Consider the following 14,522-nt stretch of genomic DNA (forward strand, 5'->3'; position numbering starts at 1 on the left):
AAAAAAAAAAAAAAGAAAAAGAAAATCTACTAAGTGTTGGTGTGACATTTGAGCCACAACCCAGTCCATTACTGCCACCACTCCTCCCCAGCTCCATATTATTAAAAGTCTCTGCAGGGTGTATGCAGCCAAGAACACCGGGGCTCCTTCTTCCTTCCGATCCCCTTCTGTGGAGTTTCACCATGGGAGGACAGGCTACAGATGTTTTTCATCACCCTCTGAATTCATGTTGCAGAATCTCTATAGCACTCCAAGAGGACCAGGTCTCTCTTTATTCAACCAGCCTCCAACTATAGGGCACATGTTTTATCAAAAGTATGACAGATCAAGACTGTTGGGACTCCTGACCACCCACACCCCAGGTTGCTTGCAAGGCATAGGTTCCACATAGGGAGGGGCTCCTGAGAAACCCAGCGGCTTCATCCTTTCACCACTGCCCACTCACATAGCAAAAGCGTCACTCTGAAAAAGCAGGTAGCTGCTCCCACAACCCAGGAAGAAAGGCAGGCATAAGAGCAAAAAGCTCTGCACCTCTGCCTGAAAGGATTGACTTAATTGGAATAAAGGATAGAAAACTCTGTGCCTGAAAGGATTGTTGAAAGCAAGAGAGATGTTGGTGGAGAGCAATTATGAGCAGGTTGGTAGTTCCAAGATATAAACAAAATGGCAGAATGCCAGAAATTTAAGAGAAGACCTGAGAAAGAGATAGCCAAGAGCCCTCCTTGGGGTAAACTCTTGGTATATCAGAGAAGTTATACAGTTGCACTAGGCTGCACCTACTCAAGGGCAGTCACTAAGATGGATTTGAAAGCAATCTCAAAACGTGCACAGATCCATCAACACAGAGCAGAAGCCTCACTAGCACAAGGAGCTAAACAACATCTCTGACCAAACAGTGAATGACAAGCTACTCTGATGCAGGGATGGCTTCTAGAAAGCAAGTCTTAAAAATAGTATCAGAGTCATCCCTGGCACTCTGGAAGCCTGTGTGTCTGTGGACAAAATCATTTTTATTCTCTTGGAATCCAGATTTCTGGCTTTCATGCAAGTTGGGCTAACCCACACACATCATCAACCGTAGGTGTCCTTTTGAAACTTGACCCCTGAAAAACTGGTTCCTAAAAGTCATTTTTGAGTAAAACAATGATCTAAGTAAACTAGTAAGACCATTTGCTTTAGGCATTGGGCTCTTTTGAAGAATTCAGTTAGTTTCATGAAACAGACTCCAAAGATCAGACTGGGAGCTATGTCTAGGATATATCCATAATTGTTTTAAACGTTCTTCAAGACAAAACCTTCCTGACCACAAATTTATTTATCAGTTCTGTTCTGAGCCTTTTTTCCATGAAAGCACTGGTAAGATTTGGTATAAGAATTTTCTAAGTTCTTCTAGTTTTTGGTACATTCTTTGACACCCTAGTCAAAATGTTACCCCAATTTTCAAATTGTATATTCAATAAACTTCAGTCAATTTCTGTTATTGGCTTAATAGGATTTTTGTTTTTAAAATGCTCAAGTTGTGCCTCTCTGGAGAGATCAGAGAATGAACCTCTAATCTACCAGTATCACACTGAACATGGGGCACAACATAATAAAATGAAAAATAAACTCCCTCAGTTGTGATGGCAGCCTCCCATCACACACATTTTCAGTGATTAAGGTTAAAAATCTAGCTGATGAAGATGGTGGAAAAGGCAGACAACTTTCACATATTCTCTACAGCAAAGAAATGAGAAACCAATCAAAACAGATACAGATAATAGTCCTAGAATCCTTAACTTTGAAGGATGGGATAAAAAAGTGGTTCGAATACCAATTTGTAAAAGAAACCTGGTGCTTTGCCCACATTCACTGTTTGGGCTGGCAGAAACTTTTTTTGGGTCCAGGGCCTCTGTCTCTAGACATTTTCTGAGTCAGAAGGAACTCATCTGGAATCAGATGCCCTGTCCCCATTACCTTCTACACAGGCAGGAACAGTTCGAACCCACCAGCCACTCCTCGGAAGGAAGATGGGGCAATCTACTTCCATAGTGATACTGGCTCAGAAACCCAAGGAGGGGTCGCTATGAGTCAGATCTGATTCGACGGCACATAACAACGACAACATAGGGAGGAACTAGTGCTGGGACCAGGTGCAATGTTCCCTGCTGCCTTCTTGTCCAGCAGGAATACTGCCAGTGTCCTAAGCTCATCCAGTTTCCTTTTCTTTTTTTAATTACTCTTTTTTTTACCCCTTTCATTTTTTCTTTTATCTTCTTTTGTTCTTGTTTTCTTTCCTTTTCCTATTTCCCTTCTTTTTCTTTCTTAATGTTCTTTTCCTTGTTTTGTTTTTCCATCCCTTGGTTTTTGTTTTTTTATTTGCATTATTCATTTTTTTCTCATTATTTGTATTTTTTTTTTTTTAGCTTATGCTGTTTGTGTTTTTTGTTTTTATTTATTCACATATTTAAAGGACCTCTGGTGGCATAGTGCCTAAAGCATTTGACTGCTAACCTGAAGATTGGTGGTTCAGATCCACCAGCCACTCCATGGAAGGAAGACTGGGCAATCTACTTCCATAAAGATTTGTTGTTGTTGTTGTTTGCCGTCGAGTCGGCCCCGACTCATAGTGACCCCTCCTTGGGTTTCCGAGGCAGTATCACTATGGAAGTAGGATTGCCCAACCTTCCTTCCGAGGAGTGGCTGGTGGGTTTGAACCGCCAGCCTTCTGGTGAGCAGTCAAGTACCTTAAGCACTATGCTACCAGAGATTTACTGCCTCAGAAATCCAAAGGGTGTTGTTGTGAGTCAGAATCGACTTGATGGCAGTGAAATTGTTTTTTTGGTTTTATTTACATATTTATTTTTGGTACTTAATTAATTTTTTTATTTTTATTTTTATTGTGGTAAAACTATATGCACAAGACATTCACCAACATAACAACCAAATTTACAGCTTAGGGACGTTGATGACATTTTTCATGTTATGCCACCATTATTGCTATCCTTTTCCAAAATACTCTACTACCATTAGCATAAACTCAATGCCCCACAAACAAAAGCTCCCCCTTTCCCCCTCCCTCCTACCCCTGGTAACCACTAATAATCTTTGGGTGTGTGTGTGTGTGTGTGTACAAATTTTTTTAAAACCTATCTAGCAGTTTTCCCTCCCCTTCCCTCCCCTCCCTGGTAACCAACAAAGAAATTTTCCTTCCATATATAAACCTTTCCTTGATATTTTATAATAGTGGATTAATACAAATGTGTCCTTCTGTGATTGGCTTATTTCACTCAGCAAAATGTTCTCCAACTTCAACCATGTTATGCTGTGTTTCACAGATTCTACATTATTCTTTAGTGTTGCAAGGTATTCCACTGTGTGTACATTCCACAGTTTGGTTATCCATCCCTCCATTGGTGGGGCACTTACGTTGTTTCCATCTCTTTGCCATTGTGACTAGTGCTGAAATGAACATGGATGTGCATATGTCTCTTTGTATCTCGAATCTCATCTTTTTAGGATATATTCCTAGTTGTGGGAATGCTTGATCAAATGGTACTTCTATTTCAAATTTTTTAAGGAAGTGTCATACCATTTTCCACAGTGGTTGTACCATTTTACAGTCCCACCAGTGGTGTATGAGAGTTTCAATCTCTCCACATCTTCACCAGAATTTATTATTTTCTGTCTTGTTGAACTTTGCTATTACTGCTGGGATGAGATGCTATCACATTGTTGTTTTGATATGCATCTCTTTAATAGCTAATTATGTGCCTGTTCATGTCCTTTTTTTAATTGGATTGTTTATCTTTTTTATATTAAAGTGAAGTTTTCTATACATTTTAGAGATAAGTCCCTTGTCAGACACGTCATTGCCAAATATTTTCCCAAATCTGTAGTTTCTCTTTTTACTCTTTTGGAGAAGTCTTTTGAAGAATTAAATTTTTAGAAGATCTCAATCATCTAGTTTATCTTCTGCTCTTTTTGCATATTTAGTTATGTTTGATAGTCTATTATGCCATAAGTTAGGGCCCTAAGTTTGCCCCTGTTTTATCTTTGATGAACTTTATAGTTTTAGGTTTTACATTTAGGTCTTTGATCCATCTTGAGTTTTTTTGTATGTAAGGTGTTAGGTATGGTTCTTGTTTCATTTTTCTGCAAATGGATATCCAATTTTGCCAGCACCATTTGTTAAAGAGTCTATCCATTCCCCATTGAATGGGTTTTGTCCATTTGTCAAAGATAAGCTGTCCAAAGGTGGATGAATCTATTTCTGGACTCTCAATTCTATTCCACTGGTCTGTGTGTCTGTCATTGTACCAATACCAGGCTGTTGTGACTACTGTGGCTATATAGTAGGTTTTGAGATTCAGGAGTATGAGACCTTCTACTTTGTTCTTCTTCAGTATCACTTTGCTTATTCCAGGGCTCTTTCCTTCCTATGTAAAATTAGTGATTATTTTTTCCATATCCTTAAAGAATGTTGATGGAATCTGGATTATGATTGCATTGAAAGTATAGACTGGTTTGGGCAATATTGATATTTTTACAATGTTCAATCTTCTTAAACATGAGGATGGTATGTTCTTCTATTTATATAGATCTCTGACAGTTTCTCAAAGTAGTGTTTTGTAGTTTTATTTGTATAGGTCTTTTGTGTTCCTAGAAAGATTTATTTCCAAATATTTTATCTTTTTGGTAGTTATTGTAAATGGTAGTGATTTCCTTAGTTCCTTTTCAGAAAAGGCTTTGCTGGTATAGAGGAATCTAACTGATTTTTGTATGCTGATCTTATATCCTGTCACTATTCTAAATCTTTCAATGAGTTCCAGTAGTTTTTCTGCTGAGTCCCTTGGGTTTTCTATGTATAGGATCATGTCTTCTGCAAATAGAGATAGTTTTATTTCTTCTTTCCCAATTTAAATGCCTTTTCTTTCTCTTTCTTATCTTACTAGAAGGTCTACTTTAAAATAAAAGTTTTGAGGGGAAAATAAAAAGGATTTTGGAGGAGAGGGATTGTGTGGGCAAAAGGAAAGGAGGATGGTGGGACATTAGATGTAATAAGCCTGTTGCTGCTGTTATGTGCCGTTGAGTCAGACTTGACTCATAATGGACCCTACTTGGGTTTCTGAGGAGGTATCACTATGGATGTAGATTGGCCAACCTTCCTTCCAAAGAGTGGCTGGTGGGTTTAGACTGCCAGCCTTCTAGTTAGCAGTCAAGTACCTTAGGCACTAAGCTACCAGAGAGCTCCTGTAATAAGCCTAGGCAAGGTTTTCCAGATCTTGTACCTGTTCTTTCCCTTCCCTACTTGGTATTGAGTATAGGGTAGGGCACTGTCTGGGAAGTGGTGGTAAGCACCAACATGCATGACGGATCCACATCCTGAAAGCCAACTACTAAGCCCTCCCACAAGAGCTCTGGTGGCATAGTACCTAAGGCATTTGACTGCTGACCAGAAGGCTGACAGTTCAAACTCACTAGCCACTCCTCAGAAGGAAGGTTGGCCAATCTACATCCATAGTGATACCACCTCAGAAACCCAAGGTGGGGTTACTATGAGTTGGATCTGACTTGATGGTAAAACACAACAACAACAAGCCCTCCCACTAAGAACCATCTTACAACTGAAATAGGACCAAACACAGTTCCCTGCCCAATGCACAGTCAGGCCAAAACAGTTTACACACCGAGTGATTAAGAGGAGAGAAAATTATTTATTGCAAAGCGGCAATGCAAGGAGACAAGGGTCCGTACCGAAATCTGACTCCCCGAATGGAGACCGGGTTACAGTTTTTGTAAGTTTCAGGAGAGGAGGTTATACATATCCATAAAAACTTCAGGAATTTGGGCATGAATTAGTTGATGATGGGCTGAAATTTCCTTTACCTTGGTTTAAAGGGACAGTCATTTTTTAATGCAATGCACTTGTACACCAGATGAGTCACACTGGCTTCCTGTCATCAGCTAATTGGGGCTTAGGTAGAGAAGAGAACATCAGTTCCCAGCAACTTTGTTCCTGTTGTCTCACTGCGCATGTCTGTGGGCCAAGGTCACTTTTCAAGTTGTCTCCTGAACACATTAATATATTTATCACCCGTTTCTAAGGGATAACATGGAGACAATGTGTAAATTGACCTTTCATTCCATTCAGTTCTTAAGAAACTGAGCTATCATGTTTACTTATCTACCTTCAACTGGAAATGCAGGCTGAATTTTGACTCCATCTGGCTTCACAACTATCCATAGGCCTCAGGATAACTGATTGTTTACTCTGCACATCAACCCATCTATACCAGTATATGAGCAACCTACCACTTGGAGGAAATGTCCATTCCAATGGGAAGTCCTAGATCTGTCTTTAATCTATTAAATACCAGCGATTAAATGCCTCAAAGCATTTGTCGACATGAAGAAAACATTAAAGAGCAGCCCTGTTCCTTCACTTAGGAGGCTGAAGCAAGCAAGTCTAAGATGTAGAACTGGAGTTGTAGTTAGTGATACCCATTCAACACTCTTTCAAGGCATCAAAGTGAATAATATATTTGTTTGGAAATTTTGAAAAATGTGTCATAACTTCTGAAAACATTGGAGGCCACCTAAATTATTGTAACACTGCAGATTATTGGCCAACATCAGGCTAGAGATGGGGAGTAGTAGCAGACTGACTTATAAATACAAGGACATACATACATACATACTCAAGGATCAATAGAAAGGAGTTATGTCAAAGTCTTGGAGAGGTTTAAAACTGTTCTCACTCTCTTGAGATCTATGTCCTGTTCTTCATTTAAAGAGTGAGTGATATCATCTACCATCCTACATGTGATGGTGACAGGGAATCACATAATATTAAAGCAAGGTAGATCCTCAACCTTTGGCCCTTTGATCTGCTAAATTGCTTCCCCTCTGCAGACCATTTCCTATTTTGGTCCTTTATCTCCAACCCATTCCCATCGTAAATTTCAGAGTACATTTAACTTGAAAGAAAAGAAGGGCAGAAGCTAATTGCCTGGAAAGGTAAATTAAAAGCTTAAAGGTCACATCTCTCTGGGGTATCTGCATTATAAAAGAGGAGGCTTTGAGGCAAGAATCAGTTTCTGAAGGTGACTGTAGAATTTATGGCTTAAGGCTAAATACCCTAAATTGTACTCTATCAGTTCAGCCACTCACTCTAAGGCTGAGACCCTAAAGTCTCATCTGAGTTGGATCTGACTCGATGGCACATAACAACAACAACAAAAAATACAACAACCATTCAGGGTGCAGTGTAGGCTAATGCTTTGTGGTAGAGCTTAATCACAGTTTCTAAAGCAATGGGTTTTTTTGAGAGGGAAAACAATTCCCAAATTGGGAAACACAAGGTCAGGAGACACAGTGTGCAGCAGAGCAGAGTGCAAAGGGTTTTTATCCAGTAGAGAAAACAAATGTATATGGTTATAATCATAACCAAAACCCACGAAGTCGATTCAGACTCATAGCAGCCCTATAGGAGAGTAGAATTTCCCTATAGGGTTTCCAAGACTGTGTATCTTTACTGAAACAAATTGTCTCACCTTTCTTCCATGGAGTATCTGGTAGGTTCAACTCAGAACTCCTGTGTTGTTGTTGTTATGTGTTGTTGAGTCAACTCTGACTCATAGCGACCCCTCCTTGGGTTGCCGAGGCAGTATCACTATGGAAGTAGATTGCCTTCCTTCCGAGGAGTAAGTAGTAGACGTCCTTCTGAGGAGTGGCTGGTGGGTTTGAACTGCCAGCCTTCTGGTTAGCAATCAAGTGCCTTAGACACTTTGCCACCAGAGCTTCTGGAATTACATATAGCTCTGGTAGCATAGTCGCTAAGACACTTGCCTGCTAACCAGAGGGCTGGCGGTTCAAACCCACCAGCCACTCCTCGGAAGGAAGGTTGGGCAATCCTACTTCCGTAGTGATAACTGCCTCGGAAACCCAAGGAGGGGTCGCTATGAGTCGGGGCCGACTCGACAGCACATAACAACAACAACAACAACATAAGAAAATAAAAGTAAAATTCTATACTGCTAGCTGCTAGATTTCCTGGAGCCAATATAACAAGAAATCTCCTGCGTATATAGTCTTTAAGGAGCTGTGGTGGCATAGTGCCTAAAGCATTTGACTGCTAACTAGAAGGTGGGTGGTTCAAACCCACCAGCCACTCCCCGGAAGGAAGACTGGGCAATCTACTTCCATAAAGATTTATCACCTCAGAAACCCAAAGGAGGTCACTATGAGTCGGAATCAACTCAATGGCAGTGAGTTTTTTTTTGTTTTTGTTTTTCATATATTAAATAATAAATTTGTTGTTGTTCTTATGTGCCATTGAGTCGGCCCCGACTCATAGCGACCACTCCTTGGGTTTCCGAGGCAGTATCACTATGGAAGTAGGATTGTCCAACCTTCCTTCCGAGGAGTGGCTGGTGGGTTTGAACCGCCAGCCTTCTGGTTAGCAGTCAAGTGCTTTAGCCACTACGCTACCAGAGCTCCTAAATAATAAATATAACATATGAAAATCTCAAGTCTGTGTTTAAGGATCCTGCTGCCTTGTCTTATTACCTTACCTCTTCATGTAAAGTCTATGGAAGCTGCTTGCCCTAGCATGGACTTTGCCCAGGAAGACTGAATGGTATTGACACCTAAGGAGTCTGTGAGTAGATTTCATCACTTGGCTGTAACTTTTGGCCTCTTAATCCCAAGTAAGTTTATAAACAGTAACAAGCAATGCCTTCTCAGTTGTAGAGAACAATCAATAGAGTCTCTCCTCTGTCCTTGTTCTTCCCCTACCAAGATAGGTGCAGGATACTTTGAAATAGAGATGATTCTCACTTTCTGAAAACAATGTGTGTAATATCTAAAAGCTGTTCACACACTGTATTTCACGGGAGTAAAGCTGTTTGTGAACGCTTTCACAGTTTTTATCTTTTGCTGTCCTAAAATAAGAGTCTTTTTGCAGTTATAAAAATACAATAAGGTTGGTCCCTGAGATGAGCATTATCAGTGATCTGGGGCATAACCTAAAATGTTGGTTATCACTTGATGATAATGGTGGTCTTTTAGAATGAGACTAATGATATACAGAAACACGTGTTTACTAGCAACAATCACAAACCAAGAGAAAGTGAAAGTCTAAAACTGAAAGTCTGAACCAAGGAGGAACTTGCTGGACCTAAGGCATAATGAACATGGGACCAATAGGGGGTATATCAGCTTGCAAGGCAAAGTTTGATTTTATAGGTCTTACATACACAGCTGAACCCTAAATTCTAAGCTAAGCAAGAACCCACTCCAAAAACTGCCAGTGCAGGTTTAAATCACTTTAGAGGGTGCAGTCAGGTCCTGTGTCCTACCAAGAACAGACCCAGAAAGTGCAATTTCAGCTTGTCTAGATTGCCTTGCTTTTCTTAAGGGTATGGTATAACTGCAACTAATGTCAGCCATAAGAATAGATATATAAACAATGAAGAAATTAATCATACTCAGAGTGCTGATAAGGAGCTCTGGTAGTGCCGTGCCTAAGGCATTTGAGTGCTAACCAGAAGGTTGGCGGTTCTAACCCACCAGCTGCTCCAAAGAATGATGACAAGGCTACCTACCTTCATAAAAATTTGTCACCTTGGAAACCCAGTAGGGGCCACTATGAGTGAGAATTGACTTGATGACAGTGAGTTTGCTTTTTTTTGTTTATAATGTTGATATTTTAAAACAGGCATAAGATTGGGTTTAATTATACTTTTTGTAATTATTGCAATGATTATATGTGTTTTAGTGGGGAATAAAACATTTAAGAAAAATTGACTTCTGGGTCTTGTGATTTTATGGAAATATTTAGAGATTTTTAACTAATTTTGTGATCAGCATTCAAGGCTTAAGGCAATGTGATTTATGAAGTTTATGAATTTAAATGTATAAGAGTCTAAATAATGCTCAAAGATTAAGAAAATTTGTTTAATAGATTTAGAAATAGCAATTTTCCAGTCTACGCATAAAATGCTGTCAGATGTTAAATATCCTAATGATTTACAAGGAGAAATTGAAAACAGAATAATTTTTGTTTTATTAATAAAGAACTGTATTTTTATTTATTTATTTATTTTATAAAACATGCCCACTACAACTGTATATTAATCTCTTTTCAATTCACTTTATACATATATCTTGGATTGCTGGGCACTGTGCTACAAAGGGGAGCTCTGGTGGCATAGTGCCTAAAGCATTTAACAGCTAATCATAAGGCTGGTGGTTCAAACCCACCAGCCGCTCCCCAGAAGGAAGGTTGGGCAATCTATTTCCATAGTGATAAAACCTTGGAACCCAAGGAGGGGCCGCTATGAGTTGATTCCAACTCCACAGCCGTGATTGCACTGTTTATTTTTATTTTTATTTTTTTGCATGCTACAAAGAGCTAAGGAAAATATGAATATGACTGACACACAATTTGTGTTCTAAGAGAATTTATGATCTAGAAGGGAAGAGAAATGAAAACCATAATAGGACACAATGTCATGAGTATTCAATAGAGAGGTAAAAAGCTAGTGAGTATAAAGCAAGTGTAATTATTGCTGCCTGGGAGAGGCAACTGGTAAAGCAGAGATGCTACGAAGTTGATTTTGGTAAATAATCAGCCTTAATTTCCTCTTTATTAGACAAATTAATATCTTAAAAAATTCTAAAAACAGAAAACTCCTAGGAAATCAAAGTGTTCATACTTTCAGTTTTCTTAACTGTGTTTCCACACTCCTGTATACATGGCTTTTTCCAAAAGGATATAAGAAAAACTTGCATTCAGACCAACCCCTAGGCATTCAAAGTTACAGATAAACATCATGTTTTTTGTGATTTCGCCTAAAAAAGTTGCAATGCCTGCTTTTGCTATACATTAACTTCTATGGTTCAAGCAATGGTCAGCACAGTGGGTAAAAGCTTATCTTAGCATAATAAAAATCAAACTCCTGGGGGGAAGAGTTAATATGATAATGAAACATGCTTACTTGATAATGAGAAAATGTAACTTTTTGCAACTGAGCATGCTTACAGTGTTTGCATATATTTAACATGTATCTAACATCAACTTCTTATTTCAACCACCAATAAAATCAGCAAGCCACTCCCAGAGGATAGACAGAATCTGAGGTTGAGTTCCTCTCTGTTTCCTTTTGTTGTTGTTGTTGTTGTTTGCCATCGAGTCAGCCCCAACTCATAGCGACCCCTCCTTGGGTTTCTGAGGCAGTATCACTACGGAAGTAGGATTGCCCAACCTTCCTTCTAGCACACTAAAATTAAAAAGGTCTCTCCCTCACCTCGGTTTGGTTCATAATTGGCAAAAGTCACACCAAGCATTGACTTACTTTGGGTAACAATTTCTGGGGACCCTCACAAGATCCTTTTTGCCTCACTCCGTTCTGAGGGACAACTCTGACAAACAGGAGCTAATGGCTGATCCCCATGCATGCTGGATCTTTTCCTCCAAGGGTGAAGTCATTGGTCCTTGAGGTTGGGGCCAATCTCAGACCAAAAGGCAATGCTCCCAGTAAGGACAAGAAGACAACTTTCCTGGTTGCCCAGGAAGAGGGACTTGGGTCCCTTCAGTGAGTAAGAAATAAATCCTATTGGTTGAACTTTATGGTTTATGGTGTAGACCAGGTAAACTTAGCCCTTGAAGCTTTAAAGGCTGGTATAACAAAGCTGTTCTTTTAGTAATGGATAGTGCACAGAATCCAATTCCAGAATGCACCCTGTTAAGGTGTATCCTTAACATTGGTCCTGTTTTAGAAGTGACCATAGGAAGAGATCTAAAATGGAATTTCTCTGTAATACTGCTTGGCCTCAGTATGTATTAAGAGATGGTGAAACATGAGCAGTAAATGGATCTGTAAATTATAATACTATTATGCAGTAAGATTTATTTTGTACAAGAGAAGGAAAATGAGGTGAAAAATTATATGTAGAAGCTTTTATGACTTTATGGCAAAATGAAGATTTGCAGAAAAAGTGTAAAATTTGGTACAAAAGAACTTAAATCTTCAATTTTAAATGATGCAGAAAAGGAAGAAGATAAAATTATTTTATGGGATCGCCCCATCCTCCTCTTTAAGCCTAACTGAAAACCAAAATGAAACCCACTGCCATTTAATTGATTCCAACTCAAAGCAACCAAATAGGACAGAGTGGAAATGCTCTATAGGATTTCCAAGATTATAAATTTTTACAGAAGCAGATTGCCTTATCTTTCTCCCACAGACTGGCTGGTGGGTTTGAATCATTAACCTTTTGTTAGCAGCCAAATGCTTTAACCACTGTGCCACCAGAGGTCCTTATGCCCAATCTAGAGCCCCTGTAAACCCTCCGTCAGCTCTGGAAGGCTCCTTTGGTGCAGGGTTTCTCTCCGCACCACATGGAGTCAGTGGTACCTCTTTTGGACAAGAGACAGCAAGAGGATCAGCAGGACTTTATCCACTTTGGCAAGTTCCTATGCAACCCAAAGGATGTAGCTGGAGGGAAGCCTTCACCATTACTTAGGGTAACTAGCCCATTTACCATTTCTGACTTATTTAATTGGAAAAACAATTTGCCTGCTTGTTGGGAAGATTCTAAACAAATGCATGACTTGTTTGCATTCATCTTTAAAACACCTCACCCTGTATGTGTGCTCTCTCAGGCTTTGTACAATATCCTCCTAACCCCTGAGAATGGAGAATGGAGAATGGTAATTGAAAAAGCTAAGGAAGAAGCTGAGAGGCTACACCAACAAAATGCAAATAATCATTTTCCAGCATAGCAGGCAGTCCCAGAATTGGAACCAGAATGGGACTCTAGTACCAATGAGAATTTAACTTGCTTGTCACACTTTAGGGACTGTTTATTGTCAGGGCTCCAAAACAGGATCCCTAAACAGAGAAATCTTAACAAGGTTTATGAACTCGAGGGAAAACTAGACCTGTAAGCATTCCTTGAATGACTTTTAGTGTTTAGGCATTTTACTGATTTAGGCCGGAGGCTCCAGAGAATGGACAAATGATCAAAATGATTTTTATAAGACAAAGTACTCCAGAGATTAGGAGAAAGCTACAGAAAGTTGAAAGAAAGAAGTGTGAGAATGGCAATGTTTCTTTTTATAGAAATAGATTTTAAAGTACATACTAACAACAAATGCAAAAAAAAAAAAGGAAAGTCAAAAAATGAAAGTACAAGCCTCTCTGCTAGCTCTTAGACAAGAAGACAATGCGAGAAGAAATCCTCTGAGATGAAAGATCCCTTCATGCATGGAATAGACCTAAGCTAAGGCATTTGACTGCTAACCAGAAGGCTGACAGTTCAAACCCACCAGCCACTCCTCAGAAGGAAGGTTGGGCAATCTACTTCTGTAGTGATACTGCCTTGGAAACCCAAGGAGGGGTCACTATGGGTCAGATCCAACTCAATGGCAGTGGGTTTTTTTTTTTTTTTTTTTTTTTTTGTAAGAAAGAATCAGCGTGTGTGGTGTAAACAGGAAGGAAACTGGAAATAAGAATGCCCTAACCATCAAGGGAAAACAGCAGCACCCGCATCAGACCCAGTGGGTGAGACTTCTCAGAGCAGTGTGTAGGAGCCACCTGTGCTGTACATGAGGACTCTGATTGGTGGGGACCAGGGGCTGAGCAAAATTTTTAAACAATGCAGAAAAGGAAGAAGATAAAGAAAGTTATTTTGTAGGATTGTCCTACCTTCCTCCTTAAACCTAACTGAAAACCAAAACAAAACCCACTGCCACTTAATTGATTCCAACTCAAAGTGACCCTACAGGACAGAGAAGAAATGCCCTATAGGATTTCCAAGACTAGCCCCATCAGGGTCCCTGGTTACCATGAAAATCAGGAGATAATTGATTTTCTGATTGACTATGGGAAAATCCACTCAGTATTAAATAATTTGAAAGGACCTTTGTCTAAGAAAGAGGTACCTATTGTGGGAGTAACCAGGTGAGAAATTACTCAAAACTTTATCCATTTGATGCAATGTAAGCTGAGAGAAAAACTTTTATCAGATAGCATTCTTCTTATTTCAGAGTGCTGTAGTCCATTATTGGGATGAAATAAGTTTTACTAATGAAATATTGACTTTAACTATTCCCCCTGAGCATAGCTAGATAATGCAGGCTTCACTCCTAGCCATTCAATCATTGGAAACCAGAAGAAGTTAAGCTGTTGTGCCATGGGTATGGGCTAACAAGATACCAGGTAAGGCCAAGTACACTGCTACAGTACACACTGAACTAGTACCTGGTATTAGGCTGTGACATATAAAAGAGAACCCAATCAGGCATGAGGCAAAGTTAGGTTTACAGGCTCTCATTTCAAGATACATTCAACATGGGTTTCTTCAACCTTGTGAGTCATCATACAATACTCTGACTTGCCTGTGAGAAAGCCTAAAACAGTAGAATACCTTGTTGTTCAAGACCTCTGAGCCAGTAACCACATCATGGTGACTATTACCCTGTTATTTCCAACCCATACTTTACTAAAGCTGATTCTTCATGGTTCACCACTTTA

Source organism: Orycteropus afer, unplaced genomic scaffold (genome assembly GCF_000298275.1).
Source record: "Orycteropus afer afer isolate SDZICR_OR568_19922 unplaced genomic scaffold, OryAfe1.0 scaffold00191, whole genome shotgun sequence".
NCBI classification, from domain to species: Eukaryota; Metazoa; Chordata; class Mammalia; order Tubulidentata; family Orycteropodidae; genus Orycteropus; species Orycteropus afer.